This window comes from Nelumbo lutea, chromosome 3, assembly GCF_056320005.1.
Source record: "Nelumbo lutea isolate HS-2025 chromosome 3, American lotus-T2T, whole genome shotgun sequence".
Taxonomy (NCBI): Eukaryota; Viridiplantae; Streptophyta; class Magnoliopsida; order Proteales; family Nelumbonaceae; genus Nelumbo; species Nelumbo lutea.
Genome location: NC_142686.1, coordinates 57,076,538 through 57,094,422, shown reverse-complemented (window position 1 = coordinate 57,094,422; position 17,885 = coordinate 57,076,538). Strand labels below are relative to the sequence as shown.

General features: G+C 34.9%; 1 long non-coding RNA gene across 1 annotated transcript; it reads right to left on the bottom strand.

The window, feature by feature from the left end:
- Positions 1-9,913: 9,913 nt before the first annotated feature.
- Positions 9,914-11,537, bottom strand: LOC148865128 (uncharacterized). Its single transcript, XR_016109397.1, has 2 exons — positions 10,489-11,537; positions 9,914-10,394 (listed from the first exon to the last, which is right to left on the bottom strand). It is a non-coding gene; the product is annotated as an uncharacterized LOC148865128 (long non-coding RNA).
- Positions 11,538-17,885: the final 6,348 nt, after the last annotated feature.

Genomic DNA, 17,885 nt, shown 5'->3' with positions numbered 1-17,885 from the left:
ATCTTAGTCAAGGATTAACTCCTGGACTATACTTAGTCCAAAATTCACAGTTTAAGATCAATATCAGACCCTTTTTAGCCAATCCCTTCAAGAAAGGCTCTTAGTCAAGAAAGTCAAAGAAAGGTTTGTAGGGTTAAGAACAAACCCTGGGAAAAATCAGATTTTTTTTCTGCCATACCTTTTGAAAGAGATCAACTAATTTCTTACTACTACTGTTTCCTGAAAGGAAAAGATCTTACCCAAAAAAAACTTTGATCGCCTCCTTTGATCTTGATAAAAATCCAATCTTGAATCTTCTAACCTTCTCTGATTCTTCCTGATTACCAAGAATCACTCTCCAATCTTCAGACAACTGCTAAGATCTATGGTAACCTCCAAGAATCAGGAAAAGACTGAAGGGATGAGAGATCCATCATATGGATGGCCAAACCCTACAGGAAGGTTGGGTGAATTTTCAAAAATTTCTCTCTCCCATGTGGGAATCACATTCCCTATTTTAGAAAACTGCATTTTCAATGATCAATCTTGAACCTAAACCAGACCAGATCTAAAACAAAAAGGGGAGTGGAGGGATATATCTGATACGAAATAGTAATAACCCCCAATGAAGGTGTTCACGCCCAAGGAAAGATCCAAAGACTGATTCCACAAAAGATGACACGGTGCAGGATGAAGAAGAATCAGCAGGATGACTCTTCAACAAGAACCTGATTCTTCAGCAAGAATCTGATGGAGGGCTAGTGAGCACGACTTCTTATTATCTTTTTGCCAAAAGGTAATATCAAGAACACTTCTTGATCGCTCCCACAGGTGGAGATCGAACTGGTATGGCGGCAGGAGCATGAAAGAGCAAAAGACAGGAGCAGTCGAACTATAGGTTATTCTCTCTTTGTTATCTCTGAACTGAGAATTGTGTTTTGGAGGTTCTCCCTGCTCCTCTATTTATAGCCTTTAAAGAGAGCATTTTCTAATCCCATTAGGAGTTTCCTAATCCAAATCTTGTATTTAGATCTATACTCTCTTTGAGAGATAAGGATAATCCCTTATCTTATCTGCAGATAAAGATTAGCCTCCATAATCTAATTAGGAGTTTCTTGATCCAAATCTTTATTTGGATCTGGATTCTCTGAGTGGATAAAGACAATCCATTATCTTATCTACTGATCTAAATCCCAGAACCACCCCATTTTAATTAATCTCATTAAGCCAGATGGAATTGGGCTTTAGGCTCATTAAGTCCATCTGCTCACTTACCCTCCAAACTGTTGCCCAGTTGGATATCCTTGTATGGTGTGGGACCCAAACATTGATCTACACATCAGCCACATGGGTTCAACACAACCTCTGTTACAAGGCCTGGCCGAATTCACTGTAGGAGACAGTGAACCCTGAGTCCATCACCATGGGCTCTTAATGGGCCCAACATTTACACTAAATGGTCCATGGGTCAAGCCACTTTATAAAAACCCAAGGACTATGGGCAAATGCAAGATTAGCCCATCAGGTATTACCCTCAATGGTCTTACACTTAATCTCTCAGCGCATAATGATCAAACACTGCCGGACAAGAGAAGACATCTCCCTCGACTGCAAAATACAGTGCTACACTCTCTACTCACATGGATCCCAGGAATTAAAACCTTTTGCAAACATTTCGAATATATATATATATATATATATATATATATATATATATATATATATATGTATGTATGTATGTATGTATGTATGTATATCTTTATATAAATATATTTTGCAAAACAAATTTCAACGGTTGAAATTGACTGTCAACAGTTTTGGTTTCCATCAGAGAGTGCATCCCCGATCATTCACTTTGTCCGACAAAGGGGCTGATCCTGTCACTATGATCACCCACTCAAATGAATTCTCGGATTGTCCCAACATACCCAGGTTTTGACCCCCTCTAAGGATTTCACTAATTGGCATATCAAAGACAACCCAATCTGACACCTAGTGTAGTATCATAGTTGAGTCTAGGGGTTAGGTGTAACATTACAGTTTTGCCCATCTATCTCCAAAGTCCAGGGCAATACTAAAATTCTGGTCTAGTTCAAGGTTTCAAGAAACCCACACTGCATGTTCCTCAGGTCTCACCCTGGTAGCTGAGACAAGCCACCCCAACCAACTTGGCGGCACATCAGTGTCAACCTTGGTAGGATAAATCTCCTTAGATCTATCCAACGGCTGTGAAGATTCTAAACTAACACGAGTCTCATATGTGTCCAGTTTAAGGGTATTTCACAGAAACACACTTTGATACCATGAATCAAATATGTACTTTATTCATTTGCATTAAATGTCATAATGTACATCATTCTGATTGGAGCTAAGGGCATACACTGTCTAACAAAGACAACTTCTTTCTATTGTTCCAGCCTTTGATGATTCTCATGTGATCACCTGGATAGATTTCACATAAGAAACCCTAGAACCTGCTCTGATACCAACTTGGATGAACTAGAACTGTTGTTGTGTAAACTGAGAAGAGATACACAGGTTCGAAGAGAAGGAGAGGGAGAGAGAGAGAGAGAGAGAAAAGAAGAGTGAAAGAAGAGAGGAGGAAGAGAAAGAAGGGTTTCAATTGATGATATTTGCCACCCCATATTCTTTATTATTTATAGCCTTCGATTCCTTAGAAGAATAGGATAGAAATACATAAAGTCCTAATCCTAGTAAGACAAAAAATAATATGGATAAACATAATAAGGCTAGTCGCCCAATCTTAAAAGAAAAATAAAACAACTAGGAAATAACTAGGTGTGGGTATGGAACCACACACATTAGAGTTTGAGTGTGGGTATGGAACCCCACACTCGTGACTTAGTAACTATTTCTTCAATTGATATGAATATATTAATTTTCAAAAAATTCTTAATTTATATATATATATATATATAATTACTAAAATATCAACAATTCAGTAAATTAGATTTTTGTTAAAATTTCACTAAATTAAATTACTGAAAACATTAAATTAGTTTATGGAAATAACTAAATTAAAATTTCCTAATAAATACCAAAAACTAATGTAAATTACCAATGATTATGGAAATTATTAATAATTACCAAATCTAAATCATCAATATTAAAATTCTCCAATAATGTTTCAATTTACTAATTACCAAAAAACAATGTAAATTACCTAATATCAATTATGGAAATTATTAAAAATCAAATTTAATAATTTTCAAAAAAGTATCAAAATTTTTGAATAGTTTTGGAAATTATAAATATAGTTTAAATTCCCTATAATTATTGTTCATTACTGATAATTACTAATTACCAAAATTACTAATTATTTTTCTAATAATTATTTAGTAGTATATGAACATTATTGAATTACATTAATGTTACATTAATAATTACCAGTAAATTAACACTATTTAATAGTAATTTAACATTAAGTTAAATGTAATTACATTAATTTTTTCCAATAATTACTGACTTATTTTGGTAATTTATGAAACTTACTAAAATAAAGTTGTATCTAGGTTGGTAATCGATTCCAGGGTTTGGGTTGTAGTTGGGTTGGATCCAACCCAAGAACCCTTTCTTCTTTACTCGCTAAGACGCTAACAGCTACAGTATTTGCTTGAATAAGTAGTAAACACAATAGTTGTTAACCCCTCTTCTACTACAATAAAATGCTAGCACTCCACATGGTTATCAGTGTAAGGATGTTGGTGAGATCTAAACTTCATACGTATCAATGATGGTGGGAGAGGATGGGACTAACCTACTGAAATTGGTTGCTTTTACTGAAACAGATTGAAAAACCGATGATTAGTTAAGATTAATTAGATTCCAAATAAAAAATTGAACAATCTACTTGATTTGCAATAACGAATATATAATAGAATGAAAAAATAAAAAATCTGCTTGTAAGTTGATCACTGGTGAAGATTAACGTGTGATTAAGATGAAATGGGCCTTATCAGCCTTAACCGATGCAAGCAATATCTCTTTGAGTTTGAGCCTTAAACAACAATGATCGAAGGAATTGAGAAAGAGAATGTTTGTTTGGGAGAGGGAAATGGAGAAATAATAGTATGAAAAGGAAGAACATGAAGGGTGATATAGGGGAAAAGAAAAGAAGAAAATGGAAACAATAGCAAGAAATGAAATTTGGCAAGTAAAGAGAAGATTTGTTTCATAAAGGAATAAGAAAATTCTTTTGGAAAGTTTCCATTCCCTATACATTTGATGCTTGGAAAGTTTCTACCGTTGTTACGACAGTGAAATGGGAGGCAAGGTGTCATGGCAAAGAACCTGTACTGAACCAGGTTTGTTGTGTTTATTTTTTATTATTTTAAAGTTGTATTTACTTTGATTTTAAATTAATAATTTTTATTTTTACTAAATTTTGATTTATTTAGTAAATTGTTATTAATCTATAATTGAAGTTATGATATTATCCTAAGTTTATTATTGTTTAAAATTTTTAATAATGTCAGAATTTGTTATTATAAATTAAGTATAATATTATTGTGATTAATTTTAACAATTATTTTTGTTGATAAAATTAAAAACAATAATTTATTTGGAATATTATTTATAACTATAATATTATTTTTATAATTTATGATTTTTAATTAATTATTAAACTTTATTACTTTAATTATGTATTTATCTTATTGTATTATTTTTTTCTCTTATTAGTATTTTAGATAATTCTTACTCATCTTATTTTTAAATTGCTTGTAAAAAAAAAAAATTAACTAGCAATATGATTGCAGCCTATAGGGAACTTAGAAGGAATCAGACTAGCCCATAACTATCCAAAACTTTGCCGCTTGATGTTTGTTGATGACTTACTCCTCTTTGGCCATAGCATCTTCGAAGATATCAATGTCATCAAGGAAGGAAATCACTTGACACCTATTGCTACTAGTTTGACAAAGTATAAATCCTTCGAAATCCAACATTCACTTAAGTCTTAAATGTACATTGAAGATGGGGACACCTAAGTGCCTTCTAACTCGCATCGTCTGTGGTTAAAAACAAAGATTGGCTGGTAACTTGATTAGGGCAAGGTGGGATAAATTTGGGGATTTCCATCGACCGCTCCCTATAGGAATGGGGATGGGATTGGGATTTTTAGCCTCAATAGGGTTCAAGGCAGAGATAGGGTATGCAAAAACCTGGCCCCGCCCTGTTGCCATTCCTATTTTATATTTTAAGATGAAGAAAGACATTCAAGAATTTTAAAATTCCCATTCAAGAGTTTTAAAAAGATTCATGGCAGAAGTGTTAATAAAATATTAATAAACTATTAACAAAATATTAGTAAAATAGTAATAAAATAAGAGTATTATAATAAAATATTAATAAATTAATAATGAGAAACAAAGATATGAACTTTTAAACATAATTATGTATAAATATTTTATTTATACAATGTAAATTAATAATATTATTAATAATATAATAATAATTAAGTAATTAATATTAATACTGATATAATATCATTAAAATAATAGTAGTATAAATTAACATAATATTAATAAAGTAATAAGAAAATAAAACATAATAAAATAAAAAATATTGAAGTAATAATAAAATAACAACTTCAAATGAACCAAACAATAACAATCAAAATCCAATTTCGGATCCCAATCAAACCAAACAAGTGATAGGAATAGGTGATTCAAATTCAATTTTTTATTCCAATTCCATTTCCGATTCCAATCTTGTTTTTGAAATATTATAATAATTATTAATAAAACTTAATAAAAATTAAAAATAGATTTATCCTATAATAGTTAATAAAATTTAAGAAATTAGTTTTCCTTCAAATGTTAACTAAAAACATTTCAATTTCACTTAAAATCAAACTTAATAAATACTAATTAAAAATTTAAACCCTAATTAAGAAATTTGTTGTTTTTTCCTTTTTTTTGATTTTAAAGATTTTTGTAACTTTTTTTGGATTTTGAATTTTTTTATTTTTTTGTATTATGAAACTTTTTTTTCTTGTTTTTAAGAAAATGTTTGATTTTTTGTTTTTTCCTTTGAAAAACAAACTAATGCTAAAAAAAGTTATCCCCTTTTGAAAGATGGTAACCGCTTGGATTGAAGATTAAGATAAAGACCCCCAAAGGGGAATGCTTGGGAATCCTTTCGCACTTCAGATCAAGAAATGAGCCTCTAGCATCGAAGATTGATGTACTTGGAAGAATAGTTGACCCATTAGATCCAATGGGAGATCTAGGTTGAATTAAGTGCATAGGGGATGAAGAAAAGTAGTGAATAAATGCAAAAATAATATGAAAACAATATGAAAATGAAACTTGAAGACTAAAGTAAATATAAGAAACAACTACTAGAAAAAAGAAATCATGCATGAGTTTTCTTTATGCTTGATTGAGAGTGTTGATATATTTTTATTGGGTGATGCTAATTTGGTTGGATCATGATCTTCTCTTTGATTGGTAGTGTTTTCATCCTGTAAAAAGTGTGAAGGCTCCAAGCTTGGGCCTATGTCAAAAATGGGTCTTTAGTTGGACTGTTTCATGCTTGAACAAAGGGAGTTTCGCTTGAAATTTTGATGTAGTCGAAAACTACATAACCCTGGATTTGGGCCTATGCCAGAGATGGACTGAAGATTAGTCCATGGTGGGTCAAGCAATTGCGAAAGATTGTGAAGCCATTTGATTAGGCAAAAGACAAATGTAGGCTTAAGACTAGCCTATGGTGGATTGGTGCTTAATGAAAGGTTACCCAAAGTTGGGTCTTGCTCAGATAATTGTAAAGAGTTTTGTGAGGCCTTAGCTTTGGGCCTTGATCAAAGATGAACTTAGGGGTCACACATGGTGGCTCAGGAGGTTCAAGAGGAATACCTTTTGGGAAGTCCAAGAGTTCTACCTTCATGTCCAAGTTCATGACAAGATTTGAATCAGTCCAACCTAGGAGAAGCTTGATTTGCTTAATTTCTTGTAGAAGATCTGGGGTCATTTCTTCTAATCTAAGTCATAGATTGGCTCGAGATTGGGTTGGTCCAAGTCTTGGCTAACCCGTTATGCATCCTAATGGGTTCTGTGTTGCATCTCTAAACTCAAGTTGTTAGTTACTCTCAAGTTGGGCCGATAAAGGTCATAATTAACATGTTGTTGATGTTACCCGCCTTCTAATTCTATGCCAATGGTGGGGTCTACATCAACCCTCTTTATATCATGTTTGACAATCCTTATGGCATGCTAGACTTCTAATTCAATGATGGGGTTGTGCTCTAGATTGGTTTGTTTGGTCACTTGTTTTACCTACTCTGTGTCATGCCAGTATTTGGATTCAATGATGGGGTTTTGACCAACCCGGTTTGAGTCTTTCTCCAGTTGCCTTGTATCATGCCATATGTTTATGTCTTGCCTCATACCATGTTCATCTTCTATGCAAAATTTAGAGATGGATTGTTGAGATTCCAAGGAGAACCTTATCCCTGGTCTAGACCCATACTAGGATTTTCTTGCCCTTGGTTTATGGGAATCGTTTGAATTAAGGCAATAGAACATTGTTTTAAGTCTAGTTGGTCCGACTACACATTATGCTCTTCTTTTTGAACTAGTTTATTGATGTCTATATGCTTTATGGGCTTGATGAATTTAGTTGGATCGAAGGGCTTAGTCTTCTACTAAATTACAATGATAATGTTCATTGCCATTTGGGGGGTTTCTTTCTTGACCTTTGAATCGGCTTGATGAGTTGGGTCAAATCAAAAGCCTCATATTCCTTAACTTCTGATACAACTTCCACTAATTGGATGGGACTGATGTACTTGGTGGGATCAAATGTTTGGCTCTTTTGTTTCATGGTGCTAACCCTATGACTTGGTAGGGGTTGTTGCTCTTTTGTTAGGCCTTGAGGATTGATTTGATGTTGATCTTCTAAAGCTTGGATCGGCTTATCCTCATAGGTTGCTTGTTGAGATTGACTAACTGGAGTTTATGCATTATAGATCAATGCTTAAATTTGAAGTTCATTCCCTAGTTGATTTACCTCGACTTCTAAAGACCCGGCCTTTGTAATATGCTCATTGTTAGATGATATATTGGCTTCTAATGATACTTCAAGAGTGAATGTATTACCAACTACTATTAGAGAGTGTTCCACTTGGCAACGTGCACAAATTAGGGCTTGAAAAGTAGGATGATAAGTCAAAGTCAATCTGCTAGCATATTTTTTATTCAAGCTCTTTAAGACCATTAAAATTTGGTCCTCCTTATTAGGCCTCTTAAGGACTTGGGCTACTTAGGCCTTTTACCTAGCTATGAAGTCTGTGAATGATTCTTTTGATTATTGTTTGACCAATTCTAATTTACGCCTTAGCAATAGGATATATGTGTTATACGAGTAGTGATTCACAAATGTGTCAATTAGACTTGGCCAAGTATTCGCTAGGCTAGGGTCAATGTTCTTTAACCAAGTTATGGAAATAGTCTCCTTAAAAATGATTGGGCTAAAAGCTCATAAATTAAGCCCATGGGCCTTAGTATTTGCTAATACGTTCTGATGTGGGCCCTTGGGAACCCAACCCCATCGTATTTGTCCATATTAAGCCATTTGAATCCTTGGGGTAGTCTATGTTTAATAATCAAGTCAAGGCCAGCCAAGTCCAAGTTGTTGCCTTGCAACTTGCTAAGCCTTTGTTCTGTGCAGTCTAACCATTGGTCCAACCCTGGATCAATTGGGGTCACGAGAAAAAGTGTTACCCCTTGCATGAAATTTGGGGTAGGTGGTTGTGTTGGAGCAAAGGACCTAGGTGTTTGGGTCTGGATAGATTGGTCTATTAATGCCCCTTGCATGGTATTTGCTGAACTTTGCTTAAAAAATGAAAGTTATAACTAACTAATGAATAATCAATGAATTCCTAAGAGAGAAATTATGTGAAATAGTGAGTGTGTGTGAGAAATTAAATACTAAAGTGCTATCCCACAAGAAAAATGGGGGAAGAAATTATTGAAAAGAATAATGATTTATTCATGATATTGAAATTGCACGAAATACTAATGCAACACTACTTTTTATTGGAAAGACGGGGATGAAATCTTGACATGCTTATAAGCATGGATTTTAAAAATGAACCGGTGACCAAACCGGTCAGGAGTCCGGTTACCAGTTCTAACAGTCCAACTGTTCGACTTGAACGACTGGCCCATTCTGACAAAAAAAATAAAAAAATTAGAAAATGGTCAAAACCGTTTGAACGATAATCAGCCGGTTCAACGATTTGCTGACCAAAATCAATGGTTTTGAGGGAAAAAATGGTTTTGGAGGAAAACGGAACCGGTCAGATGACTGATTCTTGATTTTTCCGATCCAACCATCCGGTCTGATCCAGTTTTGAAAACAGTGCTTATAATATCAAATGACTGGACGGATGATAGGCTGTTACGTGGATTGCTAAGGTTGAATGCCTATGTTTGAATGAAACATAAGGATTGTTGGACATGTAATTACTAGACACGTGAATCTTGAAAAAGGGATTAAATACAAAAGCACTTAAATGCAAATATAATTCTAAAACAATGATTCTGTTTGAATGAAACATAAGGTTTAATGCATGGAGAATTAAATTAAAAAAAAAAAACTAATTTATGTAATGCATGCTAACTAGATGGTGCAATTGGAATGAACGATGAATTAACTCAATTATTACTAAATATAACAAATTACCGTGGCTAATGAACATTAAGATCAAAGAGGGACCCATTTGGACATTTTGACTACGTAATAAAGGATTGGCTTTTGATTCCATAAAAAAAAAAAAAGATATGATATTGAAAATTTTCTGACCAATCAACTAATAATAGTCAATTAGGTGTTATTTATCAAATTTATGGGTGAGTTTTGATTGATCAAAATTCTTCCCATATCATATGTTTTCGGGAACATAGAATTTTCATAAATTAAATTTAATTTGATGCAACTTTCCCAAATGACATGGATTGCTTTTTTAGACACGTAAGACTTATGAAGGTGTCGTTGTATGCTGCATGGAGAAAGAAAGGAAAGAAAAAAAAAAAGGTAAAATATAAAAAACTCCCTTAAAGTTTATGACAATCATAAAACCTCCCCTATAATTTAATTTTAGCAAAAATCTCTTTTCTATTTTTTAAAAATTTGACAAAAACCTCCCTTTCGTCAACGCCAAGACGAAAAATGTTAAACCCATGATTTTTTTTAAAATACCTATTTGACCCCTCCAATTGGGACGCATGGCACAACCATGAGTTCTCTCTGCGGCGGCAATCCCTTCATTTTTAGTTCCAATCGGCTCAATCATTTATTTGGCGAGATACCGGTATCACTTAGGAGATTGCCGGTGACGGTGAGCTTCGATTTGAGGCATAACAACCTCACCGGAGAAATCCCTTAGACTGAACGCAGACAGCTGGGATGAGCCTCCTAAATAAACAAATCGATCAAAGAAACAATGGACCTAGACATTAAAAACGTAAGAATCAAGCTAACCGGATTTGGGCGGCCTAGCAATTGGACCGGTCGGAGAGTGAAACCCCATCGTCACGGCATTGTATACGCATTTGCAAAATGGTACCCCTCTGCCTTTTGCATCCGAACACACCTCGCAGACGACTGATATTGAACTATTTGTTGAGATATGCTCTATAACGCTTTCGTGCTCTGTATAGGACGAGGGTTCATATACGTATTCACCGTTGACATCATGAATTTCTCTCTCACCCCCTGCAGCTTCCGTATCTGGTTCTCACAATCCACGTGCCCCAACCCCAGCATCCCTTGTCCTGTAGACAGACACTCCGGCATTGCAGTTTGACTATAAAATTGTCATAACATGCCAGAATCCCATTGGAGATTTTCTCTAGTGGAGGTATTTTCTCATGCAGGAAATCGATTGGTCGAGGCGGTAGGTAGTTATCCACGGTCCCTCTTCTCTCCCTCCTCGACTACTTCATCATTGTGATGAAGAAGAAGCAATCTTTGTCTTCAAGAATTGTAGAAAAATCTACCTTGGTGGTAATCGGAATTCTACAGAGATTTCCCGGTGGTGATCTTGATGGTTTCCGACGGATGAGAGAAATGGAAATTTACTGAGGAGGGATTCTGATTTTCTGACTCAGAAAGGATCGGAAATTCTTGAACTCCAGAGACGGATGCACGCTGACGTTGTCGAGATCGATTTCGCGCTCCCCATCAAAGAAGATCACAGGGAAAGAAGCGATTATGAACTTCTCCGTCATATTTACTGGATTCCTGGCAAGATTTCGTCAATCCGTCGGCGGAACTCCAGGGGCGAGGAGGAGTTTGGACGAATAGGAAGATACAAGAGCAGTTTTTAAATTGGAGAAAGGCACGAGGTTTCCTCTTTCAAAACTGAAAACTGCATGAAGAAAGTGATGCCGGGGAGAGGATCATCCCAGCTGTCTGCGTTCTAATATGAGGAATTTCTCTGGTGAGATTGTTATGCCTCAGATCGAAGTTCACCGTCACCGGCAATCTCCCAAGTGATGTCGGGATCTCGCCGGAGAAATGATTGAGCTAACTGGAACTAGAAATGAAGGGATCGCCACCGCAGAGAGAACTCATGGTTGTGCCATGTGTCACAGCCGGAGGGGTAAAATAGGTATTTTAAAAAATATCATTGGTTTAACGTTTTTCCTCTTTATCGATAACGGAAGGAAGGTTTTTGTCGATTTTTTTTGAAAATAAAAGGGAGATTTTTGCTAAAATTAAACTATAAGGCAGGTTTTTATGATTAGCATAAACTTTAGGACAGGTTTCTGCAGTTTACACAAAAATGAATTGCTTGATACGAGAAGAACTAGGAGTGAGGAGTGCAATACATATGCAAAGTATTCATCTTCAAATGGCGGATAGGCCAATCTACTAGGCTATGTAAAAGGAATTAGAGTAGTTAAACAACAAGTCAAAAGAACTATCATACCTCATCAAATGAACATTTCGTTCCTTCGTCGATACATCCAACAACCCTCAAATTTTGAACCAGCGAGTACACAATCCTTGAACACCTATTGCACTTCGGGGATCCTCTTCATTTCAAGAGGCCAAAGATAAAAGATTATATAGCCCGAATGGTGTAGAAATACTGTCGTAGGAGTTGTCATATCATTGCTGCACTGATTGATTTTCAAACATCTTCTTTGCTTTGCTTAATAGCTTCCAAGGGGTGTTTCTTGGATTGTAATACTAATATGGGGCGTGAGAGATGGTGGGGAAAGAGTGTAGGACATGAGATAGAGAAACTTGGGGCTGGTTAGGACGTGAAGGGGAGTATTCTCTAGGCTAATGGGGTTAGAGATCTCTCCCTAAGCTAGATTATGTGTATGGAATGTGAGCAGGGGATATTTACAGATTTTTGAGAAGGGAATGGAGGGCTGAGATAGGGAGCCAAGGAAAATCAATGGATGAGGTTTAAAAGGTTTATGGAGGGAGATTGATTGAGGGAAGGAGCTGTCAAAATAGTTTTGAGAGATATCCTCTCAATTAATCAAAACAATAAGTGGAAAATTTCACCAATTTACCTAAATTGGACATTCCAAGTTTAGGTAATTGGCTTGATTGATTGGAGGCCCCTAACTAGTCAAATCTTAGATTTTAAGATTGTTCTAGAGGCTGAGAGAAAGTTTTGGTCGTGGGATGCCCTACGTTCAAAAATGTAGTGAAGAGGATTCCAAATGGAAGGTTCGGATTGAGTCTAGGTTCGGGTCTCAAGGAGGGGTTAATGGTGTTGGAATTGGACGATCTTGGTACCGTTAGACTCAGAATTTCAAGCTCTATCATAGGTTGGATTTCAAATTTCACATGGCATAAGGTTTCAGGATAAAAAATGATCCCAATCGAACGATTAGAATTGGTTCCGGCTTCGAATCTTGAGATGAAGGGGTAAACAATGTCGGATTTGGGTGATTTTGGTGTCGTTAGATTTGGATTTTGGGCTCTATGTACCTATGGTTTCGGATTTCTGATTTGACATGAAATGAGATTCAGGATCAAAATGACTCCGATCGAACGACCGAAATCGGTTCCGGCTTTAGGTCTTGGGATGAAAGGGTAAATGGTGTTGGATTCAAGTGATTTTGGTGTCGTTGGATTTGGATTTTTGGGTTCTACGTACTTATGGTTTTGGATTTCTAACTTGATGTGAAATGAGGCTTGGGGTCAAAATGACCTTGATTAGACGATCGGAATCGGTTTCGACTTTGGGTGTTAAGATGAAGGGGTAAACGGTATCAGATTTAGATGATCTTGGTGTTGTTGGATTTGGATTTTTGGGATATACGTATCTATGGATTTTTGTTTCTGATTTGACATGGAATGATGTTCAAGATCAAAATGATTCCAATTGAATAATCAAAATTGGTTCTGGCTTTGGGTCTTAAGATGAAGGGATAAAATTTGTCGGATTTGGACGATCTTGGTGTCATTGGATTTGGATTTTTGGATCCTTGAGGTTTCAATGTTTATAAAATTCCAAAAATACCCCCATATCGGCTAAGAGATTAGCTGAAGCATGCTTGAAGCTTGAAGTCCTACAAAAAAAACTAAGGGACACAAAAATGGAGTGTCTACAAAAGGGATGCTATGTTGTTGAAAATAATTAATCTTTATTTTATTAATTTTATAATTTAATTATTTAGTATTTTTTATTAATTATATAAACAATTTTTAACAAAGAATAATAAATTATTGCTAATGATTAAATGTTTTAATTATTTTACTTTATTAATAAATTAATGTTCTATTTTATTTATTTTACATTAGTCATAATTAAATTAATCTAAGCCCAAGTTCAAGGTTTAAGACTTCAAGTTGGGCTTTTATTAATTTTAATTATTAGGTTTCGAATTATAGTTTTTTGACAATTAACCATTTAATAAGATTTGAATATGAATAGGGATGGCAATGTTTCTCGTCCTATTGGGTACTCAACATTGGGTTGGGGATTAAGATTGCCTTGGTAGGGACACAATTGATAATGATACCCAACTGAGGATAGGGACGAAGATGGGGGAGTGAATTCCTCACCCCCACCATAACCATGATTATATATATATATATATATATATATATATATATATATATATAATATTATTCATGATATTTTTTTATATCAAAATATATTTAAAATATTTCTGTATTTAAAAATCCCTTATTTTAAGTAAATATATTTTATGAAAACAATTTTAATTTAAAATTTTGGGCATTCAGGTTCCCAAAAAAGAGCTCATCTCCATTAGGAATTGGGGATGGAGGGTCATATTTATTCTTGGTAGGGATCAAGGTCAAGGACGGGGATTTATGTCAAAGTCAGGATCGAGGACGAGGAGTATGGTCCCCATCCCGTTGCAATAGTTTTGTAATTAACATGGGCGAGCCTATCCCCGTTCCAAGCCCATACAAATATTATTATGCTTAGGATGTGGGTAGGACAAGGCTACACAACCTATAAAATTGTTAATACAGTATCAAAACATGGCTTGAGATCATCTATGTTTTTAGTTCATTATTCTACACAATGGGGGTAGCTCAACCCCCATATCTCCTTCGAGTTGAATATTAATAGTTTTTATTTAAAATAGTTAAAACCCAAAAATAATGCATGCATGGGTTGTGCATAGATTGATTTAGTCTAATTACAAATTTCACATTGCTCTTAGGGGTGCAACTTAAGGGGTTGAGTTAGGTTGAGGATCAACCAAAGCCTAACATAAAGTCTTAAACATTGAGTTTGGACTTAGATTAATTAATTATGACTAAAAAAGTTAATCTATGGATTAATTTAATTATTTTTGTAACAAATTACTAAAATTTTACTTTTCCTTGATAAATCCCGTACATCGCACAAGTCCCCGCTAGTATGATCAAAAGATGGATATTTTTTTTTACCTACATGATCAAACAATGGGTCCCATTAAACCTGTGACAAATGGCCGCCGGTCAAATAAAAGAAATGGTAAAATACAAAAACCTGCCCTATAGTTTAACTTTAACAAAAATCTCTCTTAAACTTTTAAGTTTTAAAGAATTCCACAAAAACCTTCATTCTATTACTAATCCAGACGGAAAACATTAGACTGATGCATTAAAATACCTCTGGTTGGCATTCCCTACCAAACATCTTGCTCAATTGGTTGTTGTTTTCTCCTGCCATTAGAAACAACTACCCTATAACAACAGTGACAGTGCATGTTAGCAATGGGAATGGGAAAAAATGCAAAATGAAAGAATGAATGAAAAAATCCATAAAACATGGTTTCCATTTCCATGTTACCAGAACCACTTCCATTTATTCTCTGAAATGAAAAAGGAGGTGAGAGTCACTCTCATGTTTTATGAAATTTAATACTGCTAAAATCAGAATTTATCATGAAAGAATGCATCTGTGAGATAAAGAATTAAGAACTCAGTCAAAGAACTGACCTTTCCAAGGGCATCGAGACACTAGGTGCATCTAGAATATGATGAGTTCTGACATTTCCGTTCCAAATTATTTACGGAAGCCATCAGTGTTGCATTCCGGTAGGAAGTAATACTAAACGTGGTGGGCAGCTCAGTGAGCTGATCTAGTGAAGCTGAATTCCACAAACAGAGAATCACATGGCACGTTGAATTTGGACGAGGAATGTGAATGTTATGACTTTGGAGCGAGCTTTGAGTGAGTTGACTCACTTCTGTAAATCATCCGGCATTGTTGGACTATATGATGATGCTGGTGTGGCTACCGAAACTTGATGAGCTAACCTAGCATGTGCTGTGAAGAGCCAAGCTACGAGAACCGGACAACAGCGGCTACAAAGGCAAGAACATTGTTTGTAGTGGACAGGTAACCAAGCTTTAGGGAATTCTAGGGATTTCTCTAAAAATCTGATGGATTCAGAAAGAAAGTTAGAACAATAAAACAGGGAAGTGCAATAAGAAGGTCAAAGGGAGATTTTTTTAGTGGAATTTTAAAGAGGGCTATAAAAGGATAAAATGGGTATTTAAGAAAAATGATGCATCACTCTAACGTTTTTCATATGAATTAGTGACGGAAGGGAGGTTTTTATCGAATACTTTAAAAGTTTAAGGGAGGTTTTTGTTAAAGTAAACTATAAGGGAGGTTGTTATGATTGTCAAAAACTTTAGGAGAGTTTTTTGTATTTTACCCCAAAAGAAATAAAAGAGAGATTAAGGGGGAGTTCTGTAGTGTGGATGAGAAATTGGTGGGTGTGGATTGATTCACACTACACCAAATGGCAGGGACCAATCCACACCACACCACACCACACCACAATCTATAATTGTTCTAAATTATGGACAAACTGTATGGACTAGTTCACACTACACCATATGGCAGGGACCACACCACACCACACCACATTTTATGAATGATCTACATAGTTAATCGTAAATATCTATTTTTGCATTTTATATGATAAATATATTAAAAAATGCATCAATGAATTAATATTAACCAATAAATATTGAATTTTTTATAAAAAATAATAGTAAAATAATTAAAAATTAAAAAAAAATTAAATATTTAAAAATATTATTTTATTGATAAAACATTAAAATTTTATAAAAAAATAAAAATTTAAAGACTGATTTGGGCTACTATTTGGTGCTGGGAATTCTACAAAATCTCCTATAAATTCCCTTACAAGTGATACTTTAAAGCTCCTATGAATCATATGAACCCCCCTCAAATGGAACTTTGGTCCATATTATAAGATGAAAATAAATGTAAAATTTAAAAAACTGAGCTAACATTCATTTGATCAATTTCCATCTGAATATTTTGTATTTTATGAAACTAGAAATTCAAGAATGCATTTTCTGATTTCATGTTTAATTGGGAAAAAAAAGTACAAAACCAAAAATAGATTGTGAAGTAGGATAAAAAATAGACTACGGACGGGCCCTATCCACGAGTTTTTCTTGTTACCGCTAAATTGGGGTGTGGATGGGACCGGTCCACAATATAATGTGGATCAGTCTCGTCCATGAGATGAACATGGTGCCGAACACCGCCTAAGGTGGCATTTGATAACGCTTTTAAGAGGTCTGAAATCTGTAAACATTACTTTTCAAATTTCCACAAGTGTTTGGGTATGCATCTAAATGTTGATTTGAAAGTGCATTTCAGATCTAAAATGTTTAGACCGCAGGCCATCACTAAGTGCTAAAACGCGTTTCAGATGTGCTTAGAAGTCTAAAATGCCCATGATAATATTCGAATAGACATCCCTTTTAAACCAAATTTCTTCTCGTTCGAGCTCCCAACCATTGGTAATGCAACAACCAAGTCTCTTGGCGATCTAGGTTCCATTCTCCTTGCAACCTATATTCTAGCGATGAACGGCTATCCGATGATCAATATTCCATTCTTCCAACGACCATCGATGACTCATTTCCTCGGACATTTTTGTCAACGCCATGACAACATAGGGAGAAAAATGGAGAACTCAAAAGGAGACAACAATGGAGAACTCATTTCTATTCTTTCGATTTCTCTCTCCCTCATGTCTTCCCACCGCCGTTGCAACCCTATAGTTGCCAACGTTTGATTTACCTCTCCCTCCCTCTCTCTCCCCATCTTCCTACCACTGCCACTACAACTCTCAATATGGTGGTTAACATGCGTATGTCAAAAGGCTCTCTCTCTCTCTCTCTCTCCCTTGTTTTCTAGCCACGCTGCTACAACTCTCAACAATAGCAGTGGTTCTTTCCAATTTCATTCATATTTTAATAAATTGTTTTTATTTTTTATAAAAATATATTTGTATTAATTATTAATTATTTTAGTTTTTATTAATTATTAAATATTTTAATAGTTTTAAGATATTAATTTGATAATTATTAAACTTTTTATTACTTCATGTTCT